General features: G+C 39.6%; 1 pseudogene; it reads left to right on the top strand.

The window, feature by feature from the left end:
* Nucleotides 1-12,689: 12,689 nt before the first annotated feature.
* On the top strand, nucleotides 12,690-15,038 carry LOC105543544 (annotated as a pseudogene).
* Nucleotides 15,039-22,568: the final 7,530 nt, after the last annotated feature.

Genomic DNA, 22,568 nt, shown 5'->3' with positions numbered 1-22,568 from the left:
TACTACGGGATTAGTATTAAGATGTAATTTACTGAGCATCATTATTTATGATGTGAGATATGCAAACAGTGCATTAATTAAATTCAGGTGTCTCTACCTTTAGCAAAACCTCTGACAATAATTAAATCATACAAAATAACCCAAGTCAACAGATTAGAAATCTGAACAGAAATCTAAGAGCCTTAATAAAGTGATAAATCACTGTAAAAGGAAATGGTGGGTATTCTTATTACACTGAGAAAAAGTCTGAAAAGACTGTGCAATCATAGGGCTGATTAAAAAATGGATCTGAAATACAGCTGGAAGGAACAAGGGGAGCTCAGGTACCCAGATAAAGCGACTGAACAGAAACTGATTTAAGAAATAATCATCAGACAAAAATATGTTTTTTAAGGAGTCCAGATCAACTTGACTTGCCAAGAAAATTCAGGTGGTCCCATATTGTTGAGCTACATCTCCCTGTGGGGTGCCAAGTTGAAAGGGTGAACAAATTCGTTCTTTAGAAAAAGGCTTTAGTAACTTTGAGTCTTCTGAGTGGTGCAGTATCTTGGGGCCACTCCCTGAAAGCAAAGAAATCACTGTTGACAAGGACTTTCCTCCAAGGGTTGAAATAGGATTACTACTTGGCATTAGACATCCCTTCTCATGATTCCATGATTCTGTTTTTAGTATTCTGCTATCTCCTACACACGATGCCACTGGTGCCTTCTCTATGTAAATGCAGCTAACATTGACAGAATGCTTGTTACATGCCAAGCATTATAGTACATCCTCATTTATCTGCACAACACTAGAAAGTAGATACTATTATCAACCCTGTTTTATGCACAAATAGCATTTCAGTAATGTGCTCAAGGTTAAGGCAAGGATGTGAGCTCAATCTTCCTACCCTTAGACCCCAACTTGAACGATTCCCCTGGCTTGTCTCTCCCTTTAAGCTTTAGTCTCCATGTCAGACCATCTCCTCATTCACCCCCTTCCCCCAGTGAATCTGAGAACCATGAGAGCAGCTAAATTTTCTATGGTGTCAATTCCTTGACAGCAAGAACTGCATCTTGTTTACTTTTCAATCTCACACAGAGTGGGTATTGATGGTATTGGAGGAGGACAGTGAAAGAAAGAGGCAGAAGGAAGGAAAAGAGCTACTGGACTCAGTGACTTGTCATGCCCATCCAGGTAGGCAGTCATGTGATAGAGAAATGTATGGAATGCCAGTTAAGAGACATAGTTGTTTGTCCAGCTCTATTGCTGGTTGGCTCTCAATTATTGAGCAAATAATTTAGTTTATCTTAGTCTTTGTTTCCTCAGCTATGAAATGAAGATTTGGCCCAGGTGACCACTCTGATACCTTGCTGATTCCACATTTTCTGATTTTATATTCATGTCAAAGGTGTTTTTTTCCAGTCCACTAATGACCGTGATAAACCTGTCTTGCCCCAAAACCCCTTCCATGTACCAAGTACTTTGTATGCATTATCTTCCTATGAGCCTCATAACAACCCTGTGAGGATAGTACTGTCACCCCCATGCAGCAGAGTAAGGAAAATTTAACAGGTTTACAAGATTGAGGTCATGTGGTTAGTCACTGGAAGTAAGGCAGATTTTGGTCTCATGCATTTAGAAATTTAGAAGTCTACTAAAGCTTGAGAACTGTTGAAATTATCAGTTAAATAGCTTCTTAGAAAGCACAAAATACTATCCTGTGATCTTGAAATGTTTCCAATGTGATTTCCTCAATCAACAGGGACTTGGGACTTGAGAAAAATGAAATCGTCACTGAAATGTGATTTTTGGAATCTACCATGTTCACAGTCACAACTGCATTTGTAACCCTGGGCAAGCATCTCACAAATGCATCAGATCACTGCAAACCTGTCAACACTTAGCTGTCTCTGCCATCTCTCCCAAGGCTGGCCCCTGGAGCACTTTCTGTCTGTACCATTCAGTTGTCACTTAATCACACACTCCCTCATCCAGCCAGTTGCCTCATGTGCCTTAGTCTTCCCTTGCCAACACAAACATAAGTTCCTTAAGTAAAAAACTGAGCTTTGTATTTCCTTCCAGACTTAGAATATCTATAACAGAACTGGACCCATTAAGTAACCCTCCTTTTCATTCAACCTATGCAGCCCATTTTCAGCAGAGGATCAATCAGTGTGCTCTTTCTCTGCTTTAATTGTACTATCCTAAAAGTATTAGCCATCCCACAGTTCTGTACTCAACTGAAAAACATAGAAAGGTCTTCAGTACCAGAGCATGCTAGTAAGCCTGGTGTTTGACTGCCAAAGATAACATAATTCCAAGGAAAAGAATGTGAGCAGAAATGCTGCCTGCCTTCTGGAAAGAGGTTTGATTCTAATAGAGCTCTTCAGATGATAGTTCCATGTCAACCCTAAGCAAGTTTAAAATCAAACCTAAGAGAGATATGTGATGATAGAATCTCCAAGATCCTGAGGAATCTTGCCATCTTCTTCCCTTCCAGATATGCTTATTCCTGCCCCACTCCTATCAAAGAAAGCTGTGAGCATGGAATCAAGATTCCTTCTTACTCAGCAATATGGATGTCATGACTTTCTTACTTCTGATTTAAGAAATCCTGCACAGCAGAAAATCTTTCAGAAAATTCAAGACGTAGGGCCCAATTTAAAACAACAACAACAACAACACAACACAAAACATTATTCTAAAACATTATTCTAAAAAACAAAAACATTATTCTGAAAGTAATTCTCTGCCTGTAGAGCAAATGGGGCTTGGGTAAAAGGTCTTGCTATCCCTTTGAGGACCTGTGGACTTTGCAAAGCACAGCAAAAAGGATTAATCACTGACCGTGAAACTCATCCCTCTTTGCAAGTTCTACTTCCCAGAATGTGAGCTCCACCCCTCCCAGAGTAAGTTGCACTATAACAATAGAGAGTTGAGTCACTTGAGGCAAAGTTGTTTGGTTTCAACAACTAAATACAGGGGTATCTTCAGGATACATCCTAGAGTCTTAGTGATTCTTTTCCACCCATATCTGGAAAGTTGAGGTGCAAAATATCAAGATTCATCATAGTCATAAGATCCTTTGTATTTTTATTTTCTAAAGAAATAGGTTCCAAATGAAGATGAAGAGATAATAGTAGAACCAAGAATACCCAGCAGTAATAGTTACTATGTTCCAAGTACATACTGTGTATTAATACTAAGCACCTTTACTTTTTTATTTAATATTCACAAAAACCCCATGAAATAGATGTATTAGTCTGTTCTCACACTGCTATAAAGATATTACCCAAGATGGGGCAATTTATAAACAAAGAAGGTGTAATTGACTCACAGGTCCACATGACTGGGGAGGACTCCAGAAATTTACAGTCATGGCAGAAGGGAAAGCAGGCACCTTCTTCAAAAGGTGGCAGAAGAGAGAGTGAGCACGAGAGAGAAGTGGGGAAGAGCCCCTTATAAAACCATCAGATCTCGTGACAACTCAGTCACTATCATGAGAACAGTGTGGCAGAAACCACCCCTATGATCCAATCACCTCCCACCAGGTCTCTCCCTCAACACCTGGGGATAACAATTCAAGAGAAGGTTTGTTGAGGACGCAAAGCCTAACCGTATGAGTAGGACTTATTCCCATTTTGTGCATGACAGTAATAAGCTCAGGAGAAGTCTAGTAATAACAGTTATTAGGTGGCAGAACTTGGATTCAAATGCAGAGCCCTCCTACTCCAAGTCTAGGAAATTAGCCACCAAACTTTAGTTTATATTTCTATCCTTGCAAATGACTGGATTTTCAGGAATGATCTTGGAGTTTGGTCTGTGTGATTAATGAAGTTGGAGGAATTAGAGACAACTGCTAACTTGCGTGGATACTTGCCCTTGGGCTCTGCCGAGTGGGTGCACCGGGTCCTTCAGGTTTGCTAGTTAAGGGACAGTGTCTCAATATAAGGCTGGTGTCAATGGGGAGAGTAAAAGTGCTGACTTTGAACATGGTCTTTGGAAGTAGTGTTATTTGAAAAAGCTGTGCAGTGTCAGAGCTGACCAAGAATCCAGCTGTGAACAGCACTCTAAAGAGTGTTGATAGAATCTGGGCTGTCCAGCTGTGAGGGGCCCGGAAGTGCTTGAAGAGGTGACAAGTGCTGGAGACCTCCTTTACCCCTCCCCAACAGCTGCTGCTGCTAACAACAGAAGCTGCAGAGACTCACAGCAGCCAAAAGTCACCACCACTACACCACACTGTCAGTCTTAAGGCATCACCACCAATCATGAGGGATGTAAATCAACTGCCCCCAAAGACAATGATGCCCCTGGAAGCTGCAGAAAAGAGCTTGGACACTAGGCCACAGTAATGACCTAGCCCCACTAAGGGCGGCAGAGAAGCCAAAGCAGAGAAATTCTTCCTTGATCTTTCCGCAGCTCCTCTACCTTAGGCAATGGGTAGAAGTTGAAGCTAGAGTATGACTTGTTCGCCAGTGATAATGTAGAAAATGCTATCAGCGTACTGACTGTAAAGCAATCAGTAGGGGCTTTGGAGTCAACAGTACCTAGATTCAAATCCTGATCTTTCAGTGGACTTGCTATGCAATCTTGCTAAGTTAAATAAGCCCTTCAAGTCTTTCTCCATCATTAAAGACAATAATAGTAATTTCTGCTTAGAGTTATGGCAAACATTAAATGAGATCCTTTATAACTTGAGATACATAGTGGATTTCCAAAAATGTTAATTTTCTTCTCTCCTCTCATACATCCACAGAGGGATAAAAATAGCAATTTTCTGCTAAGAAACCCCATGAGGTTGGAAGCCCAGAAATGCCAGGTGAAAAAGTAAGCCAACTGTAGAGACTTTGAAGTGCAATGTAGATTGCTAGTGGAGATGCCACCAAGGAATGTGAGTGGGTTCCAGCAGGAAATACGTTAAAATGCTCAGACATGCCCTTTCCCGTTTTGATTATTTTTTTTATTCCTACAATGATGTAAGTGTCTGTGGGCAATGTGACAAACACAGAGAGTGCTTCCAACTCCAGCATCTTTTGAATCAGTGTTTTAACCCAACTTGAAAATTGTATTCAACACTGTCAGATACAGAAGTTTGTAGGTAAATAAAAATGTTTGGAAGCTATGATTCCATCCTTACCTGTGAAGATACTCTCCTCGTTCAAGTCCAAGCCCAACTGCCATATGCTTTATCAACATTTCTGTTGCAAGTGGCAGAAACCTCAACTTAAACTGGCTTAAGCTAAAAGATATATGGCTCATGAAGATGAAGAGTCTGGTTTAGCTTCAGTTCCAGACTGATGTAGACCTGAAATAATGTCAGCAGAACTCAGGTCGTCATCGGTCTGCTTTGGGTTGGCTATATTTGCGGATCTGGGTGGTGGCCCACAATAGCTTCAAGACACCTTTGTCACAAAAACCCAGTACAACAGAAGAGGGAAACTGCCTCTTGGGTGGCACAAAGAAAAAATTTGAGATCCGGATTAGGGTTTTATGATTATTAGTAAACCCAACTGGGTCAGGTGGGTGGACTGGGAGCATTATCTTGGCTTGGAACATGAGACACCCCTAGGAATAAAGTCAGTGTCATAGTGAGTAAATGGGCTAAGACTAAGGAGGTTATGGTAACCCCAAAGCAAGTTGGGTACTGTTGACATGTAAGCAGCATGGATACTATGGAGCAAAATTTCCTCTAGTACACTCTAGCCCCTAAAACAACAGCCTTTACGTCCCTTAAACTTTACCAACTTCCTTTATGCCACTCATTTAGGGCTTATCACATGGAACTTTATATTTTAGGTTAATGATTAGTGCCTCAAGGGCAGAAGGTATCTTAAATCTTTGTCTCCATCAACATTGTCTTTCACAGTGCTTTGCCCATAGTGAGTAAATTAAGGGAATTTAATAGAAATTAATGAATTTAACACACGCAAGCATTGAAAATGAGTAATTGAAGTCAAAAGTTGAAATAGTTGGCCTGGGGAAGAGATTAAGAGGAAACAATGTTAAAATTATACAGTTTCCAGTTGAGTGGAAGAAAAGGAAATCAGGGGCCCTTTATGCAAAAGTCACTGTCAGAGACTTTGAAGTGTAATGTAGATTGCTGTCAGAAATCCCTAACTTCCTTAATGTGTCCGCTCAGTCGTCAAGAGATTGAGAGGACACATTGCTCACATGCACCAAAACCCCCATGGAAAACAAGCCTGAACTTTTCCAGTCAAACCAGCAAGAAAAGTATCCTAATAGATGAAGGAGGCAGGAGAATTAATCGGAGTGTAGAGGATAGGGAGGAGGCAAGGGCTCCACAAAGAGAAAAATGGTTTTCCAGTAACTCTATCAAGAATTTAGGAGAAAAAGGCAAAAGTCCAGATAGGAAAATTCACTATCAAAATTACCCAAAAAGTCTGTCTTCAGGATTAGGCCTGTTCACCAATCTGGAGAAAGTCTTCATGGCTGCATAAGACAGAAAAGTTGATTTAGTCTTTTAAATACAATCTCACTCTTTTAAAATTAACTTCCAGGCCTATCAGGGCATGGAGTGTATATTGCTTCTATTTTATTAAGAATTGTCCATTTCACCTTGTCAGGAATGCACAGCACACACACACAAGTATAAGAAATTTATTATAACCCCATTGTTGAGAACGACATTTCAACGGAGAATTTCCCTTTAAGAGAAAAAGCTAAATGTGTCTTTGGGTTAACAGGACATTAGACAACATAGAACAGGAGGTGGCAAACTATGGCAAGTAGGCCAAATTCAGCTTGATGTCTGTTCTTGTAAAATTTTATTGTCACACAGCCATACCCATTTGCATACTGTTGTCTAATGGCTGCTTTCTAAACCCATAAGAGCAGAGTGGAACCATTCCAATGAGAATTGTATTAGCCACAAAGCTTAAAATATTTTAGCATCAGTGAGAGTCCCTGACAGGAAGATGTGCCAACCCTGGCCTAGAAGAAAGAGAATTCCAGCCCATAAGAAACAAGAGTGCTTTTTCTATCAGTTCTCAAAGAATCAGACATGTTAATAGTAAGATGATTGCATGGTGTTTGTCATCATCAGTGAGGACTTACAGACTGTGAGTAAAGAAGCCAGGAACAGAGAAAGACAGAAGTGGAGTAGGAGGCCACTGAGGAATCCAGAGGGGCGAGATAAGGGAGGGCAGAGGTGTGTGTCAGGCCTCCGTGGAGCAAGAGAGAAAGACAGGAGCAATTAGCAGAAAAGCATGCCGTGGCTTTGTCTGCCTCAAAATGTTTCTTTCCCCTGCTACTGCTGTACATTTCAATGTTTTATTTCTCCAACCCTCTGAGCATTACCAAACAGTTATTATCTGAGCTTCTAACAAACAATTATTCCAGCTCCTAATTTATATTTCAATCATTTTAACTACTGATCTTATGATCACATCCAGGCTCTGATCACATTAGTGTCTATTAACTATGCAGCAACCAATAAAATCTGCATGAGAGACTTATTCCATATATACTCCCTTAGTACAATTTATTAAAATAATGTAGACTATTAACGTTTAAACTAAATGTAATACATATATTTAATATAAAAATTCTCATTACTGTGATTAATAAAATTTTTAGTGTAAGTTGATATTTAGTTAGAGAAAATGAACAAGATAAGCCAACTGAACTATTTCACTTACATTAATTTAATTACATATGACTTTTACATTATGTAGGATCACGTACATACCACTGATAATTCTAACATATTTAAGGAATCAAAAAGTAGACCCACTATCAAAGATACAATTAAATCACTAATGGTCTTTCTTTCTTTCTTTTTTTTTTTTTGAGACAGAGTCTCGCTCTGTTGCCCAGATTGGAGTGTAAGTGGCACAATCTTCATTCATTGCAACCCCTGCCTCCTAGGTTCAAGAATTCTCTGCCTCAGCCTTCCGAGTAGCTGATTTTACAGGTGCCTGACACCACGCCTGGCTAATTTTTGTATTTTTAGTAGAGACAGGGTTTCACCATGTTGGCCAGGATGGTCTTGAACTCCTGACCTCCCGCCTTGGCCTCCCAAAGTGCTGGGATTACAGGCATGAGCCACCGCGCCCAGTCACTAATGGTCTTTCTAGATAAAGCATACTAATCTCCCTCACTTTACTAGATAGGCTCTCAAGAATTAAACAAGTTGAAAAGTAATACAGTAATACTGCTTGGTTTTCCTCCTTAAAAATCTCTTTGTTTTGGTTTTTTGTTTGTTTGTTTGTTTGTTTTCCTTTTCAACTGCACTAGGGTTGTGTGTGTGTATAGGGAAGGGAAGAGACAGGGGCAGGAGGTGAGGGGCAGAGAGAAAGAGAAAGAGAGAAAGTAACAGATACAGAGAAAGAGAGAAGCAGATTCCATGCTGGTTCTGTGCGTTATCTCTCTTTATATAGAAATCTTTCCCCAAATAATTTCAGGATGTATATGCTGGTCACATTCCACTTTCTTCCTTCTGACCTTCTGTCTCCAGCTGGACTGACATACCTGCCCTGACACTTTCTAACTTTGTGACCTCTGGTAGGTAAGATAACTACTTCAGCCTGGTTTCTCCATTAGTAAAATGGGAATGGTGTTGGGGGTGGCATTGTAAGGGTTAAGTGAGATGGGTAGATACAGTCCAGCCTTCAGTTGCTACCTCTCAGAGCTGGAAGCCTCTGCTGCTGCCTCTGAAAATGTTGATTGACTACTTCTCTTCAAGCATTAGCACACGGCCAGTACGGCCAAATTATCTTCTACACTTCAAAAGTCTTTCTGAGGCTGCCACGGCCTTGAATCCACCCTATCGCTCTTTTCTGCTTGCCTTGTCTTCTGTGCTGATGGCATTCCGCTGACCCCTACGTTGTGCCATGATGGTTAAGGACTAAAAGGTGGAAGAGGAGAATGAATTGAGCACCAGTACTGGGGTCTGATGGATCTGTGCTTGAGTCTCAGCTTACTGACTGCGTGGCATTGGGTAAGTATTTAGTCTCTTTAAGTCTTGGCTTTCATCTCTACTAGGTGGGATGACCAATAATTTTACTTACTACTGGGGCTTTTTGTGAATACTAAATGGTTACTGCAGATAAAGTGCTTACAAGAGTGTCTGGCCCATAGTAAGAGCTTAATAGCAACACTATCAACAACAAATGAGACAGTGACTCCTAGAACAACAGCACTGCTCTTTGGTGGCTGGATCATGCACTTGTGGTGAGTTTAGGACTTGGGGAGACCCAGAAACATGTCTGCAGCTAGCAGAGCAGTTGGCAGTGTGAAGATTCCATTTTTGAGAAGAACAGAGAGCTTTTTCTATATTATCCTGCTTCCCACAGTGAGGTAGAAAGTGGGACACTGGAAGACTCCAACTCCATGTTCATTTTTTGACATTAACTCATTAAAAGAGAAAAAATCTCCTAAACCAACAAGTAGTGCCAAGGAAAGTCACTGATGCCCCCTCCTTAGGCTCTGTCAGGTTATTTTTAAAGGGTCTGCTTGACAATGACTGAAGCTACGAGTATAACCAGAAACACAGCCACTTTCAGAGGGCAAGATCAAAGAGAAAAAATGAAAATTTACCCCTAAAAGTTGTCACTTTCTGGAATGTACCAACAGCCCTGATGTTTGATAATCAGGTTTCATACCCCAAAGCAAGGTACTTCTGCCTCCATTGCTAAGAAGGGACAAGGATGAGCTGAAAACAAAATGCTGACTTTTGGGTCTACGATGAGCACTAATTTTTGTAATTCTTAAACCAGGAGGAGAACCTGAACCCAGCCTGAATTATCGCCCAATCTCCTTAATAAATGTGGACAGGGAAATCTCAGGAAAGGTGCTGGCTAATAGGCTGGAACAGATATTCCCATACCAAATCCATCCCAATCAGGTAGATTTATTTGGAACAGACAGTCAGGCAATAATAGGAAGCAATTATTAAATTCAGTACAGTGAACTTCTGGAGACAGAGAAGGGCCCATGGCTGCCATTCCACCTCCTTCTCTGAAGGGCTTTTGATCACCTAGCCACCCTGCCCCTCCCCTTCATTCAGCAATAATTTGGACTGAAGGCAGCATTGTTCAGGGGGAGCTCTCAAGACTCACAAGTCCTCCCCGCCCCTCTCAGTAACAAACTAGTTAATAGGACTTGTGTCATCACCTTTGTCAATTTCCCTTGCCCCATGACCCTTATTTTATTTCAAAGTTATGTTAGAAACCTGTGGAAGAGGCTTATTTCCTCTGTCAATAAACCCATTACTTCTAAGAATCTGTCCTTTCTTTGCATTGTAAGGTGCTATTTGGGGGTCAATGGCATGGGCTCCGGAGCCAGACTCTCCCTGATTTGAATTCTCGACCCAGTACATGTCAGCTGGGCATATGACTTAGACTTCCTGTTTCAGGATTTTTTCCTGTGAAATGGGGATCTTGTAGAATGAGCTTCACTGAGGTGTACAAATCAAACAACATCACGCAAGTCAAGGGCAAGTTAATTAAGTTAGTGCCTGACACATAGTAAGCGCCCAATAAATTTTAGCAAGTGTTATCATCACCATCCTTATCATTTTTGCAGGAGTTATCCATTGCATCTGAGACTCTCTAGTTCCAACTTCACAAGAAATTGATTTCATTTTAATAAATAATTTAAGAAATCTCTCTTCTCTATTTTATTTTCTGAATTCTACATTCCTGAGTAAATCTCAGGTAAAACTCAGCTATCTGTGATTTTTTAAGTTATTTTCACTTGTTCAATATTGCCTCTAAAATTTGTTCAATTTCTCTTTCCCCTTCTTCTGGAGTATTCTTGGGTTATCCCCTAACAAAGCTTTATTGAAAAGCCTTAAGTTGCATCTATTTCATGCCCAATGATTATATTATCTTTTTCACACGTTCCATTAGCTCATATATATATATATACACACACACACAGACACACACATGCATAATCATGCCCGTGTCTCTATCATTTAACTTTTGATTAATGTGTCAGTTCCCCTGCATTTGCTCTTCCTCCTGTCAATATTTCCTTTAAGTACATTCTCACTTTCAGGTATGGAATCTGTGTCTCAGATTTCTGTAAATTGCCCCTACTTCTAAGTAAAGTGTCTTCTTTGGGTTTAAGAGGGTTTAAGAAGATAGATAGATAGATAGATAGATAGATAGATAGATAGATAGATAGATAGACAGACAGATAGAGATAGATAGATGAGATAGATAGATAGACAGACAGAGATAGATAAGATAGATAGATAGATAGATAGATAGATAGATAGATAGATAGATAGATAGATAGATAGATGATACAGTTTTCACTGATTTCCTGACAGGAAAGAATTATTGATGGCCCTTTTAGTATATGTTTAATATACTTCTACTTTTATCTTTAAGAAGAAGAAAAGATAAAGGTGGAAATATATATGCAATTTCATTATAAGGTGCTATTTAAGGGTCAATGGCATGGGCTCTGAAGACAGACTCCCTGATTTAAATTCTGGACCCAACACATATTAGCTGGGCATGTGATTTAGGCTTCCTGTCTTCAGGATCCTTAGCTGTGGAATGGGAATCATGTAGTATGAACTTCACTGGGGGGTTGTACAAATCAAACAAGCTCACACAAGTTAAGGGCAAGTTAACGAAGTTAGTGCTTAACATATAGTAAGTGCTCAATAAATGTTAGCAATAATTGTCATCACCATCCTCATCATTTCTGCAGGAGCTATTCTCTATATAATTTGTATACATATATAGTATGTTTTGTATACTGCCACTGTTATCTTTAAGAAAATGAAAAGATAAAGGTGGAAGTATATAAAGCATATACTAAAAGGAAAAGAAAATCACAAATTCTTTTACCTTCCAAAAATTCATTGACTTCCAAAAATGTACTGCGTTTTAAAATAATGTATCTGTTGAAAATGATAATTTTAATAGCGCCTTGCAGAATAACTAAGTGCTTAGTAAGTTTTGTAAAGCTTTGCAATGAACTGTGCTGAGTCTATGATAAGCTCCAATACTTTCTTCATGGAAGTAAATGACATTTAAGTAAAATCTTGAAGCATCAAGTGAAGGTGAGAAATGCATTCGGGGCAGAAGCTAAATGACCATGGGCCCAGAGGAAAGAATAATCTAGAGGCCTTTGGCAAGTCAGAAGTCCTGAGTAGAGCTAGGTATGCAGAGGCTATAGGGTGAAGATTCTTTAAGATAAGCCTGTCTTGCTTGTTTTATTGTATATATATATTTAAGCTGTACAAATGATGTTTGGAAACCTACATATAGTCGTTGTATACACTTACATATAGTGGTTAACCACAGACAAGCAAATTTACGTACCCATCATCTCATATCTTTCAGCCACGTCTGAAAAGTTGGATGATGAGGTTGTGAAAAGCCTTGAGAGCCATGCCAAGGAATTTTGACTTCATCCCAGTATCTGGGTCAGCAGAGAGTCAAAATCAGAGCAATGATCTGAGTCGATTCATCTGGATTAATAAGGGAAAAGGTAGGAGCAAGAGAGGAGACCCATTAGGAAGCTTCTGAAATGAGTTAGACAAGAAGTAATAAAGGTTTAAATGAGAGTAGTATCAGCTAAAAAGAAAAAAAGGCATCGCATCTCTTAGGAGTGAAATTGAAAGGACTGGCAATTAATTGGATGTGGAATTCCAAGTAAAATATGCTGAAGATGCTGAGCAGACCTCAGAGGGCTACACGTGGCCTCATGGGCTGAGAAGAAAGGCCGAGGTCACTGCAGTAATGAATGTTGCGGAAGAAAACTAGAGCTCAGAGGAGTCTGCAAAGGTGGAAGAGGCTAGCCCTGCTGCTGTGTGGCAGCCCAGCAACCCACATCCCCCACTGTCGTTACCACACCTGAGCCTGTGGGGACTGATGCTGGGAACAAGTACACCAAAGCGGGTGATGATGAACCAGAGTACAAGGACAGCTGGGGCTTTGGCACTAGGAAGTTGATGTGAGGAAAATTGCAGGGCTTCTCCTGGAGGCCACATTGTGTCTTGGTGGATGACAGGCCAGAGTCGAGCAGCTAAAGGCACCCACTGTGTCATGTGGTTTGGAGAAGCGAGTTCTCGGTGCTGTATGTAGAGAAGCTGATGCCACTGAGCTCCTTTTGCAGTGTGTTCCACCAGGCCACCTATAATACAACAAGCAGCCCATGTACCGCAAAGCCATCTACGAAGTCCTGCCAGTGGCCAGCAGTGTACAGGGGAGCTGTTCCCAGAGAGCTATGACAGCAATGAGAGTGACACTGCCAAGGTCACAGAGTTGCAGAGCAAGTAGATATTTGGATGGACCTTTGGGAGGTTCCAGCCTTTTGCCCCCAAGAGACTGGAGCCACAAGAAGAGGAGAAGAATCCCAGCAAAGAAGTTTATGCACACGTGTGGGTTGACCCTGAGGCAACTGCTTATGCATCACCCCCTCCAGCCAAAAAGCCCTGAAAGAGCAGAGCTAAGAAGCTCAACATTGGGCTGGGCGTGGTGGCTCACGCCTGTAATCCCAACACTTTGGAAGGCTGAGGCCGGTGGATCACGAGGTCAGGAGATCGAGACCATCTTGGCCAACATGGTGAAACCCCGTCTCTACTAAAAAATACAAAAATTAACTAGGTGTGGTGGTATGTGCCTGTAATCCCAGCTACTGGGGAGGATGAGGCAGGAGAATCACTTGAACCAGGGAGTCGGAGGTTACAGTGAGCTGAGAGCGCCATTGCACTCCAGCCTGGTGAGAGAGCAAGACTCTGTTTCAAAAAAAACAAAAAAGGAAGCTCAACATCAAGGAGATTGTTGATGAACACACAAGAGTAGCTGGTGTACAAGGTGAGGCAGAAGTGCCAGAACATCAAGGAACTTTGTGTCTCTTGTGGGAGCCTCAATGTCCCTCTGGACAGCCCCTCTTCATGTTAGGAATATGACAACATTGCAAGAACTGCTTCCTGGAGTGTGCATACCAGTATGATGATGATGGCTATCAGTCCTGCTGTACCATCTGCTACTGGGGGCATGAGGTGCTCATGTGCTGGAACAACTGCTGCAGGTGCTTTTGCGTAGAGTGTATAGACCTCTTGGTTGGGCCAGAGGTTGCCCAGGTGACCATTAAGGAAGATCCCTGGAACTGCTACATGTGTGAGCACAAGGGCACCTACGGGCTGCTGCAGCGATGGGATGACTGGCCATCTCAGCTCCAGATGTTCTTCCCCAATAACCATAACAAAGAATTTGACCCTCTGGAGATCTACTTGCCTGTCCCAGCTGAGAAAAGGAAGCCGCCCATCCAGGTGCTGTCTCTCTTTGATGGGATTGATATGAGACTCCTGGTGCTGAAGGGCTGGGCATTTGGGTAGACCACTACATGTCTCAGAGGTGTGTGAGGATGCCATCACGGTGGGCATGCTGTGGCACCAGGGGAGGATCATGTATGTTGGGGACGCTAGAACCATCATGCAAAAGCAAAACTAGGAGTGGGGTCTATTCTCTTCAATGACCTCTCCATTGTCAACCTTGCCCACAAAGGACCCTACAAGGGCACTGGCCAGCAGTTCTTTGAGTTCTACCACATCTGCATCATGCACAGCCCAAGGAGGGAGATGATTGCCCTTCTAGAGGTTCCTTGGGAGTGTGGTGGCCATGGACATTAGTCACAAGAGAGACATCTCACAATTTTTTTACTCTAATCCTGTGCCAAAGAAGTGTCAGCTGCACACCAGAACTGCTATGCCTGTGGTAACCTTCCCAGTATGAGCAGGGCATTGGCATTCACTGTGAGTGTAAGCTGGAGCTGCAGGAGTGTCTGGAGCATGGCAGGAGAGCTAAGATCAGCAAAGAGAGGACCATTACTACTAGGTCAAACTCCATAATGCAGGGCAAAGACCAGCATCTCCCTATCTTCATGAATGAGAAGGAGGACACCTTAGGTGCACTGAAATGGAAAGGGTATTTGGCCTCCCTGTCCATTATACTGACATCTCCAACATGAGCCATTGGGCAAGGTAGAGAGTGTTGGGTGGGTCGTGGACCATGGCAGTCACCTGCCATTTCTTCACTCCACTGAAGGAGTATTTTGGTTGTGTGTAAGCGACATGAGGGCAAGCTGAGGTAGTGACACAAGGTTAAACAAACTAAAATAAAAAAAAAAAAACAACTACAAAACATAGTAAAACCTAGCAATGTAAGGATGGAGAGAAGTATCAGCACCCATAAGAGAAAAAAGGAATTCAAAACAAAACTACAGAGGCAGAAATAATGGAGGGCTTTTTCTTGCAAACAGAGTTGGACATCATCTCCTGATTTTTCAATGTTTTTCTTCAGCTCTATTTAAAAACAAAACCGAGTTCCCTCCCCTTCCTCCTCCGCCCCCCGCCTATGTTTTTTGTTTTTTTTTTTTTGTAAACACTTTTGTTTTCTACTATTTTCCATCCATGTTGCTGCAAAAGACATGGATGGAGTTGAAGGCCATTATGTTAAGCAAATTAATGCAGAAACAGAAAATCAAATACCACATATTCTCACTTATAAGTGGAAGCTAAACATTGCATACATATGGACACAAAGAAGGGAACAACAGACACAGGGCCTACTTGAGGGTGGAGAGAGGGAGGAAGTTGAGGATTGAAAAACTACCTAATCAGGTACTATGCTTATTACCTGGGTGGTAAAATAATCTGTTCACCAAACCCCTGTGACACACAATTTACCTATATAACAAACATGCACATGCACCCATGAACCTGAAACAAAAGTTAAAAAAAGGATGGGGGGGATGTACTATGTCTTTTGGCTCCAAACCCACCTTTCTATGTTCAGCTTTGGGATGCTGGGCATGGGACTCTACAAACATCCTTTCTCCTTTGCTAGCTGGCTTCCTACTGTGTTCTACTAACGGGAATGACAGAAAGAGACAGAAAACCTCAAGAGGCAGAAGGGGCATGCTTCTTCCTGTTTGCTCACTGTTCTAGTCGGCATCACCCCAGCTACAGCCCTTCGCTTTGGAAATGGCAGTTATTTCCAGTTTCCAGTTATTTTCCACTTCTACAATCAGTGTCATGTTGCACCCCTTCAAGGTATTAGAGGGGGCTCTTTCCAGAGGTCCAAGACCCAGCTTCATAAAGACTTTTCTCCTAGTCTGTAGCTTCTAATAATAACAGCCTTCCCCTTGAGGCTCAGATTGGGTTTAAGAAACCTGACTTTGTAAACTGTACACCAAGTTAGTACACAGTAGTTATTAAAAGGAGAACAAATACTATTTTTTTCTAGTTGAGAATCAGGACAAGAAATTAGGTGGGTTGGATCATATTCCAAGGTCTGACTCTCTTTCCATCTTCTCTGTGCTCAAAGCACTCATTTGGTACCTAGGCTAGATAATGTCACCTGTACACATGATTTGGGGTCAACGTGGTCCACATTGTCCTCATTTTGTCTATGCCTTGACTATTGGATCAGTCAAGAGGTAAACCCACCAAGCTAAGTAGACCCTTCCACCAGCATATCATAGAGCAATCATCTTGGTTGCACTGTCTTATTCAGACTTTTCTCTTCCAGTCCTTAATGGTGTCAGACTTCCACAAGACGCCACATTCAACATTTGAGTTATTTTGCAAGAGAAAGTTTAAATCAATTGAAAAAAGAGAAATCAACTTCAATAAGAAATACAATAGGAAAGAGGAAAAAGGAATCTGTCTTAGTAATAATTAGACTCTTCTTAAAATAAAATCTATTTCCTGAATGTACCATAATTTCTGAGGTTGGCAGACCTTGGTGCCTGTGCCTCATTTTTCTATCTATCAAACTAAAGGCCATGAAAAGCTCTGAACCACAATGGAAAAAACACATCAAGATCTAAAAGATGCTATCAAAGACCTCTCTGGGGAACACCGTCTTCATGGAATCACCAGAAAGAAGCCCAGGCTGAGTCTTTAAGAAACTTAAGAAAAATTATGCAAATAACTTAATCTCAGCTCCAGGGACTTCCTCTTACTAAAATCCATGCTAACTCAAACACATAAAATGATTAGGACCACCTTTTCAGTACACGGTTTTGTTTCATCAACTAAAGAGCCCTGTGTTGTCTGAAACAATAGAGAAATTAACTTGATCTGAGCTGCTGTTTGGGCCTGAATTTTGAAAAGCTGTGCCTCTTAATTCTACCCTGAGTTTAAAATATGGCACACCTGGACAGTCTGGTTCTCTCCAGGGAATGTACTAACTCTGGATTTTTTTATACTTCTGAAGTCCACCATATGGAACAACTGTGTCATTAAAATGGGCATTAAAAAGATTTGTTCACTCAGCTAGATTTAGACAGATAGTAATATTTGGCAATTACATAGTCCCGCTCACCTGTCCATCTCAAAGTAAGCAATTTATAAACACATATTGTTATAAACTTTTTATAAGCCGGAGGATGTCAGCTTTTCCCTCTGAAGAAAACAGCTCCTGCATGCCATACACTAAATCCATACCAAGTAAGAGGTGGTGCAAAATCAAAAAACAAAACATATACACCTAATCTGTACTCATACAAATTTAAAATATAATTTAAAAAAAAGCAGTCCAAGAATGTTAAGTATCTAATATCTGAAATAGTAACTACAATTTGTCCACCCTGAGCAGGGAAAAACAGAAACACTGCATGTATTGAAAATATTTGTTTTCTTTTTTCTAGCCTTGGATCCACAAAAACAGAATTTTTCATAATAGTTATAATACTGTTACTTAAATAACTGTGAATAAAATTGGTTAAAACCTCATAACCACTTCACTTTAGCAATTCAGTGTCTGTCAATAAGAATTAATAGTCTCCCTATGCAATTTCAATTAGGTTTTCCATAATTGCCATCCATTTGCATATCTAGCTCTTTAGGTCTATTTCTCAGTAGTTCAGAACTCAGAGATGTAGAAAGATAGTTCATTGTTCTTTACAGACCACTAACATTCCTTGGAACATAATATATGCATATAACTTATTTATATTTCTCTTTTCTTCTGACCTCAGTCTGTCTATTAAACAATGCCTGCTTTCCTTTTCACACCACCTTTACTCTGTGACTTCTTTACTTGTGTAGCACAAAAGATTTCTAGGGGATAAATGTCACATACTCAGGAAAAGAACTGAGCTTCAGACTATTTTCATTTATCAAACATGTTGATACAGATTACAAAAACATAAATATGGATTAAAAATATATCTTACATATACATACATAACTTCACAAAAGTTAGAGAGGGTAGGACAAAGCTCATTGTATCAAATTCAGCTCCTGGGAAGTGCGGAAGGACCAATAGTGTGAATAGAACATCTAGGCAAATATTCCACAAGAGATGAATGCATTGTTTGCAACTCAGTGGACAAATGCTTGAGGGGATGGATTCCCCTTTCTTCATGATGTGCTGATTTCACATTCCACGCCTGTATCAAAACATCTTATGTACCCCATAAATATACATATGTATATACCTACTATGTATGCACACACACAAAAAATACTTTTTTAAATGAGATGAATGGATGAAATAAGGCAGCCAATTACGGACGGTCTCAGGTGATCAAAAAGATTCCTGTCTATATAGTCTGGATAATATATGCTTAATATAAGAATATCTTCTACTAATGATTCCCAGATGATAACATTTTAAAGTATCAATTTTTAAAGAGGTTACTTATAATGAGCATGTTTTCCATAATGTTTAGGAAAGATTGGAAACTCAAACAGTTACAGGAACTAGACAGGTAATATTAATGAGTGAAATATGCAGGTGTATAATAACGGGGAGAAGTATATAGTAACAATAGTTTGTTGTGATTTATATCCTAATGGAAATTCTTTCTATAAGCACATAGCATATATGTTTACATATTTATTGATAGGTGCATATGTAAACATGTGGAAATTAAGTACCTACACACACATGCATATACATGTATGTTCCATAATTTTTAAATAAATCTGATACAACCCTATTAAACGGGACACACATGCACCCTTTGAAATGGGTAGCTGCCTTTCAGCTCAAGGCAATCGCTTTCTTGCAAGAATGTAGGCCCAATAAGGACAGATATTCTGACTTCTCAATAAGAACTGCAAGTTTTCACTTTTTTGAAAGCGAAATATTTTAATTTTTAAATGTTGGCTCCAATTTTCTTTAAACCCTCACATGTCGAGTAACAGCACGTCAACTAGTCAAATCTTGTTCTTTAGCTATAAGCTTGCAATCATTAGTGCCCAATAAAGCTTGTATTTCGTGTCTGGGAAGAAAATGAGGGGAAACCATACATTGTTTAAAGTTTAGTTTTTGGCATCCACAGAAATAAAGATTTATAATATAAATTAAGTTCACTATTTGAAAATAGTTATATTTCTTGAAAAATTGTGTTTGTGAATGAGATTTGTCCTCAATACACAAAAAGCTTTTTTAAATCAGTAAGAAAAATGGACACAAAAAGTTATGTATAAGAATATGTGTAAATTATATGAACATGCAAATATTAGAAAGAAAAAGCACGTGACTATTAAACATAGAAAAGGATGGTTAACCCCAGTGTTATGCAACTCATTGAAAATTTTTAAGGATTATAAACATAATTAAAATATCATAAAAATGAATTATGCAATATAAATAAATTTATATTAGATATAATTATATAATAATTTTATACATTTATATAAAGTAATTTTTATAATGCTTATATATAATTATATACTATATATGTTAAGGAATAGCAAGAGTGATTTTTACTCCAGTTCCCAGTAAGTTCCTCGTCTCCTTCTGAAACCACCTCAGTCTGAACTTCACTGTCCATGTGACTATCAGCTTTTTGGTCACAACCATTCGACAAGTCTCTAGGAAGTTCCAAACATTCCCTCATCTTCCTGTTTTCTTCTGAGCCCTCCAAACTGTTCCAATCTCTGCCTGTTACCCAGTTCCATAGCTGCTTCCACATTTTCAGGTATCTTTATAATAGTACCCTACTCCTGGTAACAATTTTCTGTATTAGTTCATTCTCACACTGCTATAAAGAACTACCTGAGACGGGGTAATTTATTAAAAAAAAAAAGAGGTTTCGTTGACTCACAGTTCTACAGGCTGTACAGGAAACAGCTGGGAGACCCAAGGAAACTTACAATCATGGGAGAAGGCGAAGGGGAAGTGAGCACATATTCATGTGTTAGAGCAGGAGACAGAGAGAGAGAAAGGGGAAGTGCCACACACTTTTAAATCATCAGATCTCTTGAGAACTCACTCACTATCATGAAAACAGCAAGGAGGAAATTTGCCCCCATTATCCAATCACCTCCCACCAGGTTTCTCCCTTACCATTGGGAATTACAAATCAATATGAGATATGGGTGGCGACACAGAGCCAAACCATATCACAATCTGTGAGTAGTAACTGAAAACAAGGAAAGAAGGTATTTTTCTATACCAATAATAATGTTTTTTTCTGCACTGTGATTACTGAAAGTTTTATCTCTACTATTTGTCTTTATTTTCTATTGGTTCCCATTTTACTGTTCTCTCTTACAAAGAAAAAAATCACCTTCTCTGATGCCCCTTTATTAATTACAAAAATATATTTCTTGTTGTTCCTTTGTCTTGCGTGTTTCTTCCCAACTCAAGTACTTTACTCAAAACTAACCTGAGCTCAATGTCAGATTTCTTTTCAACATTTCACCTGCCTGGATTATATCTGACAGATTCCTCTCTCCAGCTAAAGTTGCGACTATTGAAGACAAAGGCAGGCCGGTGAATTTGGGGACATGGGGAATTATCTTGTTTTCTTACATCACATCCTGCAACTAGAGGCAATTACTTTGTCACTGCCCTTGTCTTGCTTCTACTAGTTTTTTGGTTTTGGAAAACACCATTTAACTATGTCGTGAACACCTTAGGAACTACTCACAGATGCACATCTCACTTGTTTCTTTGCTGTTGTTCTGAGCTACTCATGCTGTGCTCTGCCCATACGCCCCTTCCCATCAACTGGCACCCCTCAATAGTGATCTGAGCCTTTTTCTTTCAAAGCATCTTCCTGTAAAACAGAGATCAGAAAATTCCTCTTAGTTTTGCTGTGTCTTTTCTCTTACTCATAAACTCTGACTGCTGTGTTTTCTGTCTTCAAACTCACAGCAAGCTCTGTCCTTCGTCCGCCAGGAAAAAGTCATACAAGCAGAGACCCTGCCTGACAGACCCTGTTCCCACCTATTATCAGCATACTCAAGATGAAATGCATACTCAAGATGAAATAAAATAAAAATAGCAATACATTTCCAACTTCAAACAAGAAAAGGAAGATACATTTCTCCCCATTTCTCCCACTAAGTACAGCTAAAATCCTTTAATTTTATATATAAAGCAAGCATAAGAAGATTGTAAGAAGCAGAGAAAAGAAAACTAACTAGGAAAATTTGGATCCAAGAACAGATGTGGCAGTGTATTCTCTGCATTTTCACTTGCTTTCTCTGTACCCTAAACTAGGTACTTGAGAAGGCTGTAATATATTACAGCTATTTTGGAAAAAGTTCTGGCAGTTTCCTGTAAAACTATACATAGACTTACCCTATGACACATCAATTTCACCCCTAGATATTTATGCAATGGAAATTAAATCCTATGTTCACAAAGTCCATAAAAATAACATTCATGACAGTTTTATTCATAATAGAAAAAAACTGGAAACTGCCCATTGTCCATCAATAGAAGGGATAAACAAACTAATATTTTAATACAATGAAATACTACTCAATAAAAATGTATAAACTCTCAATATGTACAAAAACATGGATGAATCAAAAATATTAAGCTGAATGAAAGAAGCTAGATACAGGAGTAGAACACACTGTATGATTCCATTTATATTAAATCCCAGAACATACAAACAATGCTATAGTGAAAAAGATCAGAATTGTTATTGTCTCTGAGGAATGCAACAGGGAGTGACTGGGAATAGACATGATGAAATAATAGATATATTCTTCCTGATATAATAGGTATATTTTATAACTTGATAGGGGATTATGTTACACAGGTATATGAATTTCTTAAATTTCAGCAATTATAGCCATAATTGTATATTTTATCATATATGAAGTTTACATCAGAAGTAAAGAATCGTAAAGAAATATTGAACTCTAGTTAATATTATTCATGCTGAAATATTTAGGTTGAAATGTAGTAATGTCTGCAATTTGTTTTGGAATACAAGAAATATGACAGATTAATGGATAGATACATATCCAATAAGCAAGCATTATAAATAATAATGGTAGAATCTAGGTGGTGGATATACTTACTGTAAACTTCTTTCAAATTTTCTTTATGTTTGAATTGTTTATATTAAAATATTAGAGAGTAGAAATGGCCATACATATGTAATTCTTTTTCAAGACTCTTATTTTGTTGGAACATTTCTTTTTTTTTTTTTCTTTTGAGATGGAGTCTCGCTCTGTCGCCCAGGCTGGAGTGCAGTGGCACTATCTGGACTCACTGCAAGCTCCTCCTCCCGGGTTCACGCTGTTCTCCCGCCTTGGCCTCCTGAGTAGCTGGGACTACAGGCACCCACCACTACGCCCGGCTAATTTTTTGTATTTTTAGTAGAGACGGGGTTTC

This window comes from Mandrillus leucophaeus, unplaced genomic scaffold, assembly GCF_000951045.1.
Source record: "Mandrillus leucophaeus isolate KB7577 unplaced genomic scaffold, Mleu.le_1.0 Scaffold285, whole genome shotgun sequence".
NCBI classification, from domain to species: domain Eukaryota; kingdom Metazoa; phylum Chordata; class Mammalia; order Primates; family Cercopithecidae; genus Mandrillus; species Mandrillus leucophaeus.
The sequence above is the reverse complement of the archived record's forward strand: the minus strand, read 5'-3'. Positions and strand labels throughout refer to the sequence as shown.